Source organism: Thermobia domestica, chromosome 11 (assembly GCF_964235325.1).
Source record: "Thermobia domestica chromosome 11, izTheDome1.hap1.1, whole genome shotgun sequence".
In the NCBI taxonomy this organism is placed as follows: Eukaryota; Metazoa; Arthropoda; class Insecta; order Zygentoma; family Lepismatidae; genus Thermobia; species Thermobia domestica.
In genome coordinates, this window is record NC_137464.1 from 233,732,998 (window position 1) to 233,749,378 (window position 16,381).

The window sequence follows — 16,381 nt, forward strand, 5'->3', positions numbered from 1 at the left end:
TATTTTGTTTATTACAAACTAAATGCAACTATTATTTAAAAAGTAGTTCACAGGAAACCAAAACAACATGATACGTTACAAAATGCACTTGAGTTCATTCCTTTAGTCGCTGCTTTGCTTAGATTTTTAGTGGAGTTGTTATTCTGGTAATACTGTAATTTCTATGGATGGCAGCACTCAAAATTCTTCAGGTTCATATTTTCTTGTTAGAATAACATTGTAAGTTTCATTTCATTATCTCCTTTCACTTATGAAAAACAAGCAAAACAAAAATGGTAAACTTTTTGTATTATTTTCTGGCAAGGCAGGCTCTTAATCTACATTTCAGCAGGTCACTGCCCGGCTCCATGAATGCTAAACATACAAGTCTTTCTCGAACATGAGGGTTACCACCGGTCCCTGGCTTTTACGATGACCTGAAACTAGCTCATCAATCATGTATGAGATATTGTAGTTCCTGATGTCTCTGTATTCAAAGGCAATTACACTACATCCCAATGAATGGTCTTATTATTATTTTTACTTTTTATTACGACTTATTTTACATGTCTGTTATAAGCCTCATCTGTCACCTAAACATGATACAGAATTTTAAGATAATATTTTGCAATAAGAAAAATTATAAAGTAAAATATACAAAATTATTATATATGTTTTCAGGAACCAGACACTCACTTACTGACACACACGTACACAATACACGCCACAAATATTACACTACTACACTATAATATGTATAGTACACATGTAATACAATATGTAATTTATATTATTTTTTTATGCTCTTACAACTAAATGACGAGGTGCTATATTTTCTTTTCTGCCTTTGTGTACATTTAATACTGCTTCAATAACAATAAATTGTAAACTGTTCTGCTGAAAAACGACAGAGTTTGGATCACTTATCGAAGTTGGCAAAGCATTCCAATAACGACAAGTTAAAATTATGTGTGATTTGAGGAATAAATAGATCTATTGAGAGAAATTCCAACTGGCCGTTGAAATATAATCTTTGTCCCTGTTACAGATATCATTCAAAAAAGGGTGTTTTGGAAGAGAGTTATGTGAAAGTGAGTGTTTTATAGAACAGTACCAACGAGTGCAATTAACGCCGTTGTTCATTGTCAGCCATTGTATCTTATCAAATTATGACGCAACATGGACAGAGAATTTTAAGTTAAAAGTAAAACGTATGCACCCATCCACCCACTGGAAAGGGTTTTGTAACTGTATATCAGCGTCAGTTAAGGCGGTGTCATAATAGTCCAGTTGTAGCACACTAGAGTTCGGAAAAGAGCTCTCTTCAAGTGTACAGATTAAAGGTTTTTAAGCTTGCTGAGGGAATAAAGCGCTCCAAATTCCTCTTTGCCCGAAGTACTAATTTGATTAGAGTAAGTTTAATGTCTGTTAAATATGGAACCAAGGTTTCTCACGGAGGAAGAGAATGACATATCTATGCAGTTTAAAGTTACATTGAGAATAAGTGAAGCGTCTAATAACATAGTTGTACGTTTGGAAGCAATTAAAATTGATTTTCATTTGACTGGAATTATATTCAGACAATTATCGGATGATCATTTAGCTAAATTACTCAATTCTTCATTCATATTTGTTATGCACGTGTTTATTCGCCCTGGTGAAGAAGATACAGTAGATACAATTGAACATCGTGTGCATCCTTATGATACTTAACAGTGTTTTATTGATTGCGGAAAATTATTAAAATAAAAACAGAAAAGAAGAGGTCCTAATCCACACCTTGCGGAACCATACAAGAGAGGTTTCCTTTACCAGAAACTAAGTTAGCAACTGCCACATTAGTAATTATGAATCCACTTCGCAGCTGGAGTAGAAAATCTAAATTACTATACAAGTTTCTGCAGCAAAATAACGTAGGTTGCTGACTCGAATGTTTTGCTATAATACAGTCAGGTAATTGTGGTCATCTCCCTCTTGTCCAAAGCAGAACATATCAGTAGCACTGGTAAGGCCTGTAGAAGTACAACAAGGGTTACGAAATCCAGATTGAGGTGTCTAGAAGGTTATTACTACGAAGGTGCTCACTCATTTGGTCACTTACAATATACTCAAGAGCTTTATATAGGGCAGATAATATTGAAATAGACCTTAAGTCTTTTTCGGACCGGACATCCTTGCGAGAGACATAACTCATGCTGTTTTCCACAAGACTCGGAAGAAGTAGTCAGGAGAAAAATCAATACGTTTGTAATTGGGGAGAGGACGAAAGGTAATATTTTCTTGTTGTAAGTTATGCTTATCTCATCTGCCTCTATAGCAGGGATTTTATCTTCTTAATCGCTTTCATTAGATTCTGTGAAGTGTAAAAGCAACCACTTTCTTCAAAATTAAGGTATTGTACGGTCTTATCAAATCTTGCGTTTACTTGTTAACAAATAGTATCAAATTTACCAAAAATATTATTGAGATAATCGGCCAAGAAAGTCGCAAATTCATCAAGCTGGCCTCCTTTTCTACTATGAATGCCAAGTAACTTTAAATTTCTCCAAATGTGTGAGATAATCTTATTCTTGTTCAAGGTGTAGGAACATTTTAATTTCGTATTACGCACAGCTTGATTACATCTATTTCTAAAGATTCCATATTCTTCAAGCATGTCATTTGGGAAATAGATTTAATTTAGCGCTTTCCCAAATTTCGTATACGCGACAAGTTATTAAGCTTCGGATTTCATTTGTAATTCAGGACGAAGGAGAGAGTGAAACAAGTTTGTCTGTCAAGGGGACATGAATGTTCAAGAGAACGTTCAACGAGTATAGACTTGAATTTGAGAGTCTTGATGGAATACTAACCACATATCAGAACATAACATAAAATACGAGGTATTGAAAATTGACCGAAATCTAGAGCTCCATCAATGTCAGAAGTTAAAGGCGAGAAGGGAATTAGAGGTAGTAATATGAAACGTAGTTTCGAGCGGACAGTTAGAAAAAATAATGATGTAATAACTTTTCAAACTGTTCTTACTTCACACTTAGAGGACAATAAATCAAAGCTCATTTCTCCAAGTATCAGACTGGGCATATAAAGTTCTCAGATATTAGAAATATCGTCCTCAAAATTATTGAATGATGTTCTGATGGACGTTATGCAAAAACCAAAAGTATATCTTTGGTTCACAATACATATCTCTCAATATATATGGTAATGCGGTCGATTCAGATAATACTGAAATTACGTAAGAATCATTAGAAAACATTAGCTTTAACTAACTCGTATGTTTCGGAAACTAATGCTGTATGCACACTATCAACGGAGTAAGGAATAACAGAAATCAGTATAACGGATGACAATATTTGCGAATTAATGAATACAACATTGAACGTTCGTCACTTCGGTTTATTAAGTTCCATTAGCAATGAATACTGAGGGTTCTCGTGAGGTACTTGGAAATCGGTTAGCTGTAAAGGATTATTGTCCGCTAAAACAGAGGGAAAGGTTTTATTTAATTCGGTTAAAATGAATGAAGGGAGGACATCTTAATTGCTTATATTGTCAGCCATTATTTATTTATTTATTTGTCACCTATAACAGGACTGTTGTCCCAATTACAATAGGCTTACAAGAATTAAATTATATTCAAATACTTATATACATGTACAATAATAAGAGTAAACATAAAAATAAAATAAAACTAAAAGAGAGAGGAAAATAGAAAGAAAGACAAGTAAATAAAAATAAAATAAAATAAAGAAGGATATACATTGATTGGCATTGGTGTATAGAAAAATAAAAACAATGTTACATCTATAACGTAACAGAAAACAAGAACTATGTATACAATGTTCGAATAATCATCTGACGCATTACTTGTCTGATATTTGTTTTAACAATTGCAAATATAAAGGATATAACAGAGAAAAATTATACAATATATACAATATTTTAATAATCATTTGACACACCTCTTATCTAATGTTTGTTTTAATAATTTCAAATATAAAGTGTATGGCAAAGAAAGATCAATCTCTGGACTTTCCTTAGATACATTATTATTATTTCGACAAATTCGAATGAGGGGGGAATTCATATGCATAGAAGTTCTAGATTTTACAGTATAAAATAGCGTTCTAGTCCGTAAGTTCATTTTGGCAGTATTAAAACTTAACATACTTATGCATTCATGATTATCTATAATGCCATTCACCAATTTAAATAAGAAAATCAATTGAGATATTTCTCTTCGTGTAGTTAATGGCGAATATTTAAAAATGTCTAATAATTTGCTGTAAGAAACTCTCATGTCATAGGAATTCACCCTGTATATTTTAAAATACAAATATCGTAAAAACTTCTTTTGTATTTTTTTTATTTCTTTCCTGTTGTTTATAGTAAAGAGTCCATACTATTGATGCATACTCTAACTTGCTACGTACTAAGCTATTAAACAAAACCGTACAAGCTCTTATGTTAGTAAATTCATTTGTATTTCTAATTAAAAATCCTAAAGACTTGTATGCCTCATTAATTATTTTATGTATATGCTGATTAAAGCATAGTTTAGAATCTATAAGTACGCCTAAGTTATTTACATGTCTAACTCTTTGTATTATAATGTTACTCATAGAGTAATTGGAATTAGGTAGGGTTACCTTTCTCGAGAACGTTATTACCAAACATTTATTTATATTAAAAGCCAATTTATTGTCAATACTCCATCTGTAACAGCTATCTAAATCCATTTGTAACTTGATTACATCATCGTTGTTCTTTATTTCTTTATACAATTTCATGTCGTCTGCATACAACAAACATTTGGAGTATTTTATAACTCGAGGCAAATCATTGATAAAGAACAGAAAAAGTAATGGTCCAAGATTTGAGCCTTGTGGTACACCTGATAAGACTCTATACTGTGACGAACTTAACTGATTATATAATACATACTGTACGCGATGTTTAAGATACGATACCACTAATGTCAATAATTTGTGTGAAAATCCAAAGGAAGATAATTTTCGTAGTAACATATCATGATTGAGTCTGTCGAAAGCTTTTGCAAAATCCGTATATATGGTATCAACCATAAAATTATTATTTATGGAATCTGAGATGTTCTGGATAAATGTAATTGAGTTGGTCACAGTTGAACGTCCTGGATAAAATCCGTGTTGATATATGGATATGTATGATTTAACATGATTAAAAATTCTATTAAAAATTATGTGCTCAAATATTTTAGCCGGAGTTGATATAAGTGATATTGGCCTATAATTTTCAATCAAATTTGTATTACCTTTTTTCAGAATAGGACAAACTTTACTGACTTTCCACAATTTAGGAAATGTTGCCGTTTTCAATATTATAACAATTAAATACTGGAAAATTCAATACAAGGTATTGCAAAAATATATGTAGGCCGGGAAAAAACATAAAATGAGGATGGAATGTGGACTTACTGTTTTCCAGCTGCTTAAGTTTAACAAAAATAAACATTCCCATGCTACACAACATATGGAATCAGAGTCAAACGAGGTTCTTGCTCTTCCTGACACAGTGTGGCTATTTGTGTCTTAGGGATGAGAAAAGGAAGAGAAAACGTAACAATGACCTCGAAGAGGGGGGCTAGGCGAAACTGGAAGTAACTGGAAGAAAACAAAAAGATACGGAGACTTTTCATGCTGATAGTGGGAAGGGACATGTTTGCATCTATTCTCGGATTAGAATCATTAGAAGATTCACTCATATTGCGCTCCTCAAGTGCATATAAATCACTTTAAGTTTCAAGAAATGCAGATTATATTTATTACTCACATTTGATGCTAGTACGACTTCAAAATGATTCCACAACTAAGTTTCGATTATTAATAACCACATCCAATGATAACACATCCATACACCCTTCAGTAAAGAAACGAACACACCATACTTGTCTAAATTATTATTATATAATTATAAGATTCATTAATCACACACCTCTCGTAGTTTTCACTTTTGCGTATTGTAGAGGTTAATATTGGCATATATACATACCTAAGAGAAAAGGATGCTCACACACAGGCAAATGCAATCAAATGAAATGCTTACAATATTTACACTACTATATTGCAAGAGATATTTTTGATTGGGATAATTTATAGATAATTTTAAATTATTTTTCTTGTAACATATACTTGTTTTCTCTTGGTTTGTTTTGGACTTATTTCTAAAAATTGTATTATTATTTTAGTTGAAAAATGAACTACGGGAAACGTATTGTACGGAAAATGTGGTTTTACGAACCACAGGAGTTTTGTCATCACCGATAGAAGAAAATTAATTTTAAAAAAATAGGAAAAAGAAAATAATGAAATCCGGAAAACGGATATTCTTTCTACGTCTCTATGTTATCCCACGTATGCTTTGATACTGTAGCTCATAATCAATCACGATTACACATGTCAAAAGGATCACCTAAACTCCGCGTAATCGTACTATTCTATTCCACTCTTTCTTACCATTTACGTCAGTTAACATTGTGTGTCTGTATGTTCCGGTCAACACCTTATCCAAAAATATATAAACAAATATATACTAAAATTCAGAGAGCCACACTCCGACTACCAGCTGCCGAGGTTGATCCTCTTGAGACGTATAGAATTTAAATATGTTTTTGACTTTGCTGTTGACTAAGTTGCTATAATCGTAGCTGCATTTCCCCTTGACAACAATAATCTTGTGATGACTCAAGTAATAGTTTAAAAATTTTCAAAGCCATGACTTACTAAATTTCAAGATACAAATACTAGAACAGGAGCCACTTGGCATGTATTGCTCTAGAGGATCTTTAATTATACAAAAGATGAGTTATATAATTTTTCCTACGTCTCTTTGGTTTATTTAAATTATGTAGTACACTTTCTGTTATTGTTTTCAGTTTTAAATATTTTGCTTTTGTTTTAAAAAATGAAATGAAATTTTTGAGTTTTACATCCCATGATTATGCCGGCTAGCCTAAAGTAGACGTTGATGAGAAATGAGTGAAATGGTGCAATGAAGTAAGTGGGAGGAAACGGGAGAACCCCTAGAAAACCCACGCACACGGTGTTTGTACACCACAAAGCTCACTTGGCTGGAGCAGGGTTTGGACCCGTGACCTCCTGAAACCAGAGGTTAACTCTCTACCACTGAGTCACCGCGGCCCCTGTTTTTATTTCAATAAATAGTTAATACTATTAACATGTATCTGTTCTGTTACGTTCTGTTCTTTCTAAGCCTTAATGGCCTAAGGTAAATAAATTTTGTTTGATCTGAGATTCGATCTGAGATTTCTCAGGTCGTGATTCCTGGGATTGTTCGGAGTAATGATAGTAGTCGCGTATTTAACCCCAGACAACCTAAAAATCGTTTCAATATACATTGAACAAATGAAGATATAGATATTTTATAAAACGGTAAAAAAAAAAGCAAATATCTAAAATTTTAGAAGCACAGTAAGTATGTACACGTTCCGTGCTACTATGTCATTAACTGCTGGCGATATTCGTTATTTCTAATTGTTCTTACAATCTGTTAAGCTCATCCTTAGTAGAGAAGAAATTTCTAGTTTTATTTTTGAGGATTACTATTTCTCAATTTAGGGTATACATCTGCTTCCATTTGGGGCTCTTCTTAAATGCAGAAAGAACCTAACAATACTAGTTGATGATGGCAGAAGTTCTCCTTGACAGTGATGATGAACCAATTAAATTTTAATTTATTGCAGAACACTTTAACTCATGTGCACACAATTCGTAAACTTGATGATTATTGACCGTGATTATCCTTTTAGTAATGTGACTTCGACCAATATTTTATATCCATGAGAAAACCTAGTCTTCAAACAATTTGATTGTTGTACTGTTAATATTTTATTTATTATTTATGGTATTCCAAAAATCCAAAGGTTTCCCTTCCGCTTGTATTGTTCCAACTCCTGAAGAAGTCCAAAAATAGCATCACCTGACCCAAACATTGTCAAAATTTCATCATGGAAGATATGAGTGTCATCATGCAGGAGATTTTTGATATACTACGGCTTGCGTTGGGAACAATGAACGAATAATTACTAACAAACTTTGCCTATGGGAAATTTCTATTCATTAGGTTCCACGAATGCTTAATGATTAAAAAGAGGCAAGGATTCGATTAAGTGTAACAATTTGACACGCTTCAGAAGAGTTGGACGCTATTTATAGGAACATTTTGTGACAATGGATGAATCAAAGATTGCATTATTCAACTCAAATTCAGAAAGGCAGTCCATGCAATACAAAAGCACAATATCATCATCGCCGCCAAAAATTCGTTAAGTTGGATATAATGAGAAGGTGCTACACACTATCTTCTAGGATTGCTACGGAGTGACATTGTCTCACCCTATTCCGTAAGGTTATACAATTCCGAACGAGTATTTTTGTTCAATCTTGGATATATAGTTTTTGCCAATAATCGACTTAGTAACGACCACATTTGGCAAATGACAATTTCATCCTTCACATGGACAATGGACTTCCGCAGCCTACTAATATTATGACCTTATTCTTGGCTGATCATGATATTGAACTTCTGCCAGACAACTTACTTACCAGATTTAGTCCTGAGTGCTTTCTGGTAGTTCTCAAAACTCAAAGATTATCTTTGTGGTCGCCATTTTGTCAGCAAATGACACCTAAGAAGTGTCGTTTTTCAGTAAATGCAACATACTCCCAAGCTGAACATGCCACAAGCTACACAGAATGTACCGAGAGAAGGCAGCTGTGTATCAATAATAATATGGAGTTTGCTAAGAAACAGACAGAGCTTAATTCCTTGTATTCCCTTGTTTTCGGAAATTTGAACCAAACGACATCTACTTTTGATGTATAATTCCTTTATATATATATATATATATATATATATATATATAAGGATAACCAAAACGTTATGTCGCTTTTTGTGGAGGTCTGTATTCCATTCACCCTCACACCCTGAGTTGAATGCGAATGGAGATAAGACGAAGGTCAGTTGTTGGTGTGGGTATATCCAACACACTACTTCGTTGTGGAAATTCAATTACACTGTGAACTTGCGTAAGTACAGAGTGAACATGGGACCTCCACAGAGCATCATAAGGGCGTTATGCTGTACGAGTTCAAACTAGAGTCAAACGTGGGGCGAAAAATATGCCAGGCCTTTGGTGAGGATGACGTGACTACGCGGACAGTACAGCGGTGGTTTAACAAGTATAAAGACGGTGACGAGACATTTGAAGACGCACCGTGTGAGGAAAGACCAATACATGTACAAAATGAAGATCTTCAGACAGCAATTGAGGTGAACAGTGGCCAGACATATAAGAAACTGGGACTACAATTCAGTGTGAGTGAGAAACATTCGGCAGCACCTCCATCAACTTCGGGAGCACTACAAGTTAGGTCGATGGGTCTCACATGATTTGACTTCGGGCCAGAAGGCAATGTCAGCAGATACCTGTGTTTCTTTGCTTCTTGTCTCAGAAAGGAGCCATTTCTGGACAAGGTGTTGACATGGGATGAGAAGTGGGTCTTGTACAAAACTCCATGGCGCCGACATAATTGGTTAGCACCCCATGAACCGGTTCCAAAACAGCGGAAACCGGCACTGCATCCGAAGAAGGTTCTCGTCTGTATTTTGTGAACTGTTCGCGGCATCATGCAATGGTGCATCGGGAACTGCTTCTAGTAGGTCAGAGCATCAATGCAGCTGTGTACTGTTAACAGCTGAGCCGTGTTCAAGAAAAACTCAAACACTTCTGAATCGCAAAGAGGCCTTCTTGTTACAGGACAACGCCAAGTCCCACGTGTCTAGGATGGCTCGGAACACCATTCTACGCTTTGGATGGAAAACATTATTGTATCCGCTATACTCCCGGGACATTGCACCGTCCGATTATCACTTGTTTCATTCCTTGGACAATCACCTTAGAGGACGCCAGTTCAAATCCCCAGTAGAGGTGCAAAATGCACTTGATATCTTCTTCGCTTCCCTGCCCACGATGTTCTACCGCGATGGAATCCATGGCCTTCCAGAACGTTGGGAGAAGATCGTCGATGCAGATGGGGAGTATTTTTGATCTTCCACATACGTCTTAGGTAACATATCAATGTTCGAAGGTGGTGGATGAAAAGGCGACAGAATTTTCTTGGTTACCTTATGATATATATTGAACATAATATATAGTCACTGTTTCAATGACAGCTCAGACCAAGGATACATTATTTCCTAGAAGTTCTTTATGAAATTGAAATTTCTTATTTTTTCTTTAGAGTTTGATCGTTTGACAATACTTATCAGATTTCATTTTTAAACTTCGACTTCCATTCGATCTTATTTGCAATTTGGAAACAACATACTGAATAAATACTACCTGATTTACTTAGGAAATTATTGTTGATTATTGCTCATATCCATTTTCGTTTATTTTAGAGTGGCCATAAGGCTGGCCTCAGATATATTAAATATCGTGTTTAAGTAAATGGTTTACAAATAGGAGAATTATGAACATAGATACCAAAGTACTTACTAGCAAGTTTTGCAGGTGTGTTATATTTGTAATTTTGCAAGAATTTCTCGTAGCTTTCGAGATCTGAAAAACGTTTAGAAATCATGTTTGAATAGATGGAGCATAAAATAAAGTCACAAATAAATTTCATTTAAAGGAACAAGGAAGTCCAGGTATACAAAGTCAAAATAATAGTAATTTTAAAGTTTTTTTTAACTATCTAAGGTAAGGAACAAGATAAGAATGTTTTGGTTCTCGTGTCTTTACATCAAATTACAGCACCTGCTTAAATGAGCTAGCGGCTATATAAACAAAGTATCAGACATTATTTTGAAATAATAAATTTCCGGGATTGTGTGGTACTTGAACAATCAAATTTAAGATGAATAACTGCTGTAAGCTGAAGTTCTTTTCTAATAAGACTTTATAAACTTATTTATCCAGATATTTCATTACTCGGCAGATGAACATATATATCTTGTATGAATGCTTTGTCTGGTTTTATAGTTGTGTTAGCAGCTATGTCCTTTGCTCGAAATAATAAACATCACATCAAAGTAAAAGTGGTGTAGGTCAAACAGATATAAAAATAATTTAAATTCGGATTATAAATAAGCAAATATTCTGCACCATGGATGCTAATTAATAATAAGTGACAACAAATATTGAAAAGCAAAATAATTTGTAATACAGAAGTAAACATTATTATTATTATTACCTTATGAGTCGAATATTGTGTAACTGAAATACATTTATTTCTATGATGTATTGAGTTTTAGTTACAATAACAGAGATAAATTGGTACTATCATATATCTTTAACAACCAATGATGTTCCTTTGATATTATGAACCTACGATAGGCTCATAAATTTTGTCAAGTGTTTTTCTGTCTATATTAAACATAAGCCTATGGATCAAAAAAGTCGCTGGCCCATCAAAGTTAACCTAATTCTAGTAATACCATCTGTGGCCTATATAACAATATGAATTACGTTTGAAAATGATCCCACAAAGTTGTTTTAGGAACAGCATCATAGTGACTTCACTCATTTATCGTTAAAAGGAGTAGCTGAATATTGTTAAAACAACGTACAAACACTTCGAGACCTAGGGATACTTCAGAAGTCATATATAAAGATGGAGGCATATTTTGTACTTTCAGCATCCATATGTTGCAGAAATGACAACCCTAGAACTGCCTTAAGGAAGATGTTGGTTGATGATAGTATACAGCTGTATAAATGGGCCAAAATTAAAGTACGCACAATATCCTCACAGCTATAGAAGAACCGAATTTAGTTTGAACGGCGAATGAAATGCTTGACTGGACGGTTGGAGCAGTCGATGCTTTGCATTATTAGAGATCAGTGAGAAGTTGTCATCGGGCTTCATTTCCCCTCTCGGATACAGCACATGTATGAGTGCATTGAAGAGATAGATTCACGAGTCACAGTGAAAAGGTCCTTCGATCGCGATGTTCATCGCATGAAGTTTCGATTGCCATTTTCCTGTAGGACCTGTATTCATAGGCTACACCAATTTCTATCTCTCTGAAAAGGATTTTCAAGGCCAAAAGGTAAAACTTCTCAGAGAGTCGTCTAGGTTAGAGATTTTTAACCAGAAATTTTCATCCACACACTTTATAGTCGATCCCTTGTAAGAACGTTTGATAGCAGTCTTTTCGACAACAATAAATCGAGTAATATCAATTATTGTGTGCCCCTGGCTACATCATTCAAATATAATGGAAATATTTTTGTCATATTATCACGCCGTTACTTCAAACCATCTTGTAAATATGTTTAATTAAAACCACTTATCACCCTCACTATAGCTAATTGTAACTGCCATGCATTAGCAGTGTAATTTACTTTAACTAGATCCTACCGGTGAAATGTCTTCTATGATGAATAGGTAGTGAACAATATTATTGCTAAAAAGAAACTATCTTTCTTCGTCTGTTGAGCATACGTACATGACGTTGCAAATTCCTGTTTACTATTAGTTTCAGTTACATATAAAACATTGTGGTCTTTTGCAAAATATAATTCAACCTACTTCCACTCGCATGCCGCAAATTGGCAACTTTTTAAATAATAGCGATATGACAGACTGTTTATACGGTAGGTTGAGAAAATCGAAACTGCGAGAATCGACTCGCAAAGGCACGTGGAAATTGCAATTTGATGTTCTAATGAATTGGAACTGTTTGGACAAGATTGATTAATATATTTTACGCAGGATGGGAGCCTTTAGGAAAACTTGAATAAGAAAAGATAATGTAATTTTTCTTTTAATATTTTGAGAATGAAACAATCATTCCCGAACAAAATGTAAAGGTATCTTTACACTGCTCAAAATACCTATAATTTTTTTTTAAATGTTCGTCATTTAAAAATTTTAATCCCGCAATGTGCTCAAAGGTTTGTCAATAATTGTATTATGCAGGTAGATGATATTGTTGTTGTTTATTAACTTCAAGGGTATGATAAAAAAATAGCTGACAAATTAATTCTAGGACTTTCAACTAAACTGAATCTAACTGGCTAGACTCCGAAATGAAAGAAAACCTTAAAAATAGGAAACAATAATCAAAGATGGAAGACCAAGGACCAATAGCTAACGGAATAACTTTGCAGAGGGATCTCATGCAAGTTACATTTCTATATGAGTTTACTCCTTTGGTCGTTCTTAGTCCTGGTTGTGGACTTGCAGATTTGAGCGACTCTGGCCGGAAAGATGACACGTAAACTTAGTAGAAACTTAATCCTCCATTGAATTCGTAGTTCTGGCTCAACATCAATTTCTGTCTCTTTCTTTCACCGTCTCTCTCTCTCTCTCTCTCTCTCTCTATCTCTATCTCACACACACACACACACGAAGCGACGTTTCGGATAGAACCAAAAGGGCCCAAGGACTCAATCAAAGTTGTTCTGTTTGATCTCCCTCTTTTACCTTCCATCTTTGTAATTTGTTTTCTGATTCCAAAGACTTTTCTTTCACAGTCTAGTCAATTAGATCCAAGTTTAGCTGTAGGTCCTAGCACTAGATTTGTTAGCTCTATTCCCCATATTTTCCCTTGAAGTTATTGAGCTACAGAGCTCACTTATACAGGCGGATCTAGAAGGCAAAAACGAGGGGGCAGCCAGTACCCAGAGTATGATAGGTATATATAAAATATAAAAAATATATAAATAGTAGCTTAAATTATTTTGTCACTGAAAAAACTGTTGCAGTGGCTAGGCCCCCGGCCCTGGCCTAGACCCGCCACTGCTCACCTACCTCCATAATACGACTATTGACAAACCTTTGAACATAGTATTAAAAGTTATAAACTGACTGAAGTGACAAACCTTTTCACTATAAAGATACATTTGCACTCTATTACGGAATGATTGTTGTATTCTCAAAATATTTTAAAAACTATTAAGTTATGCCTATTTATTGAAGTTTTCCCCAAACAATGGCCTCTTAGCGGTGGTGAAAAAGCTAATTGATTTTGTCTATACACCTAGGTGTTACCAATTTATTAAGTAAACCATTTGCAACTTTTGCGTTCTATTAGGATTCAATGATCGCCTTTTCGAGTTTTTCGACCTACCCTATTGTTTTAGTAACGGTAAATTAAGCGACGACTGATAATCTGACTGACTCAAGGGAGTGAACTGCCAGGACCTCGCAGGGAATGTTCACAATCTGTAAGCTTAGTATCACAGGAATTTCTGTTTAAGAAAGAGTTGTAAATAATATTCTGCATGAACGGCTATATAGTCAGCTTTACAATGCAAATCATCCAAGCGTTATAGTAAAATTAATGTTTGGTTGTTCGATGTTGGACAAAATCATAGCAGGTAGTGAATACCTGTGCTTTCTTTCTGATGTTACAACTTTTTACACCCACTGTACGTTAAGCATTACCAAGTAAGGATGGTTGTTGTGATAGTCTTCATTCTACTCCTGAATTAATAGGGGTATTTCTAACACGAGTCTATGGCGTTAGTATTACACATCATCCTGTTTATTTTTGTTCAGCAAGGACAACATGATATAAAACATTCTAGAACAATGTATTCAGTAACAAATTATTTTGGGGAGACAATTTAAAGATATTTTTCTGTTAAATGGATAGATCAAACCAACCAAACTCCTCCTCTTGTTATCTCATTCAATTTTCTCTTGTTGTGATACGTCAATTGTTTCTACTAAAATCATTTTGAACTTCGGTTTGGAGGAGGGTAACTACGCTGATCATATTGTTGATATTGATATGCTATAGCGTGTATGTACAGCTTTCGGTATACTATAGGCAACCAAGAAAACTCACGTTATGATTCTGTATTGACAAACAATCGTTGATGAACAACTCCCACATTACTAAGTAACTGCAATACTCCGTTATTTGATTTTGAACTTATAACAGATTGCAATCTTAAATGCTCTGGGAAGAACATCTTGTTTATATAAACACTACAAGGGCTACAATATTAAGTATTTTATAAAAGCAACAAGGTATATAGTAATACATTCATACTTACTTCTTTCTTCTCTTGTCCAATTAAATCCTTTTTCCCTCACCACATACTCAAGTATACAAGTGAACATACAAGCGCTATAACTGTAATATTTATACCACGTCAGCTCTTCCTTTTCGTGAAGAAAATAACAATTCCTTTTGTCCACTGGCACTGTGCGGATATATTCATGACTTTCATCTAAAGCATAATTGAATTCAAATTCACCTTCATTTAAGCAGGCTAGGTAATTATCAATCCCCGCAAATAATGGAATCTCTTCATTTGATTTAACAAATATGTAATGCTATATTGAAAAGAGAATTATTAAGATTCATTAATTTAGAATTATTCAAGAGTTCACGTTATTTTATATATTCTACTCTAGTTGGTTTCTTTACTAACACATGAACAATGACGTTACTTTAAACCATGAGAAAGAAACATATTTATTAGCAAACGTTGTTAGAAATAAACTTTTATTTATGTAAGTATCAACATTCACTAACACGACTTTTTCATGTAAAAAATTTCATCGAGAATGTTATATCCGTAACGATACAATAATTTCAGCGGTTGCAAAACGCATCTAAAACATTCCCACTGTATATATATAAGGATGCTAGCTGAACTCATTGTCATTGTCTGTGTAAGGATTCGAATTCGAATGTATAATGTAAAAAACTCCAATATTTCTTAAATATGTAATGAATTACGATTATTCAAAAGAAGTCATTTTCAACTGGACCCTGCATGATGATGGTGTTATTGAGTAAATATATAGATAGCTATATATTTACTCAATAGTATTGATAGCTAAATATATAGATGAATAATTACAGCCTAAATACATTTCATTATATTTTACTGGATACTAGAAAGGTAAACACATTTATTACATGAAGTAACAATTACTACAGTGCAAGTAAGTGCTAAGATATAGCTTCTATTGAATGTTATTTATTTATCCCAACACAGCCTCACAAAATCCAAAATGTAGTTTAGGTGAGTACACCTATATCCTACTTTTCTGTAAATCAGATTCTCTCTAAAGGTTAACAACCTGCACATTGATATAGTTGTACATACTAAAAGTTCATTATTTGCAAATTATATATAAAATTCGTCACTGCATTCAAACATTTTGTCGGTCCTCATGGCCGAATGTGCTAACTCTACGGGAAGGGGCGCGGTGGTGATAAAGCGTTCACCTCCGGTGCTTGGGGTACCTTGTTCGATCCCAGCTCGCGCCGTGTGGACTTTGTGGTGGACAAACATCATGGTCATGGGTTTTCTTGGGATTCTCCTGTTTCCTCACATCTTCATTCCACCATTTCATTCGTTTTTCAT